Raw genomic sequence first — 1851 nt, 5'->3', positions numbered from 1 at the left:
TAATAGTCTATACTTTACTTTGGAAATGAAGGCCCAAAACTGGCGTTTAACGCCAGCCACCAGTCCCATTCCTGGCATCCAACACCCGGAAGGGAGTAGCTGGTGTCCAACGCCCATTCAGGAGTCCAAAGCTGGCGTTGGATGCCCAAAAGGGAGCATTAGCTCGTGACTTCACTCAAACTCAGCCCAAACACTCACTAAGTGGGCCCAAAAAGTAGATTTTCGCACTACAAGACTGGTTTATCTTATTTTCTGTAATTCTTAGTTAGCAGACTAGTATATATAGAACAAAGATCACCCTTATTAGAGATCTTAGCCCATTCGAACCTTTCATTGTTTCTTTGTACAGTATGAGTCACTAACCTCCTAAGGTTAAAGTTAGGAGCTCTGCTGATTTTTATGAATTAATAATATCACTATTCTACTTCAATCTATGCTTGATTCTATTCTAAGATGTATCTTCGTTCTTCAACCTTATGAATCGGATGACGCGTGACAATCTTCCTCATTCTACATGGGTTCTTGCGAGTCCTTGACGGGATAGTATTGAACCACAAACTTGATTATACATCTCTTAGACGGTTAATTCACGATTTCGTTGGGGACTTCTCGAGACATCAGTTCAGCCGAAGTGCGGGACAATTAGGGCCTTTGTGGTATAGGCTAGAATCCAAATTAAAGAAGCAGCATTCTCTGATCCGGAAGATCCGACCTTGTCTGTGGCGCTTTGAGTAGGATCACCAAGGGAATGGACTGCTAGAGCTTCACCCCGTTCAGATTGGATGACTGCTGACCCGGCGTTTGATCTGAAGCAGAGGAGATTAATGACCGCTGACCCGGCGTTAATCATATACAGCCTGCCATGGAAAGAATCAATCAGAAGTTGGAGTAGATGGTGAGAAAAGTTGATCCGAAAGAAAGAAGCATCTCCGAAGCCTCAACCATTCTCATACCATTGATTTCACACCTATCCAGTAACGTTTTATTTATTTATCTGTCTTATGCGTTTTCTCGTGACAACTATATTTTCTATCCGCCTGACTAAGATCTGCAAGGTAACCACTGCTTGCTCAAACCAACAATCTCTGTGGGATCGACCATCAGTCACCTAAAATATTACTTGAACGACCTAATATATTTGCCGGTCTATCTGTGCAAAACTGTGCAAAATCAATTTCGTGCACCAGTCATCAAGAAGAAATGATAGAAACTAGTACTTATTATTCTCTACTCAATGATAATAAGTTATTTGAGTATATAACTATGAATATAATAATGTTTATCAAAGTATATATGCTTGGCCATTTTGACTTAGACTAGATGGTAAGATCAGAATTTAGGGTTGTGAAAATTTAAACTTGTTAAAAGGTTAAGGAAAGAAGATTTGTGCTATTCTAGAGATATAGTCATTTGAATTTATTTGCATAATCTAAATTTCGATTTGAAGGGTGTAAAAGGAGGTTCAATAAGTATGATTTGCAAACTACAAAGTACAAACTGAATGCACCCTAAATATCATAAGAGTGAAATAACTTGTATGAAATTGATAGCGTAAGAGCTTATAAATGGGCTAATTAATGTTGACCCTATAAAATTGCGTAAGAACTTATATGAAATTGCAATGGGGGTGGAAATACATGGAAGTACTTTGCCAAAACTGTTTGTGAAATGTTGACTTTGATTGTCCACTCCAATGAGATTCAAGTTTGACCTAAGTGATGCCCTGATGCTATGCTTTTTTCTGCTGATAAATTTGACTTTGGATACAGGGCGGTGATAGCTGAATAACAGTGGAATAAATCGAAAATTTATTAGTATATAATTATAACTATACATTTGGAAAAAAATAGA

This window comes from Arachis ipaensis, chromosome B02 (genome assembly GCF_000816755.2).
Source record: "Arachis ipaensis cultivar K30076 chromosome B02, Araip1.1, whole genome shotgun sequence".
Taxonomy (NCBI): domain Eukaryota; kingdom Viridiplantae; phylum Streptophyta; class Magnoliopsida; order Fabales; family Fabaceae; genus Arachis; species Arachis ipaensis.
Note: the sequence above shows the minus strand (reverse complement) of the source record.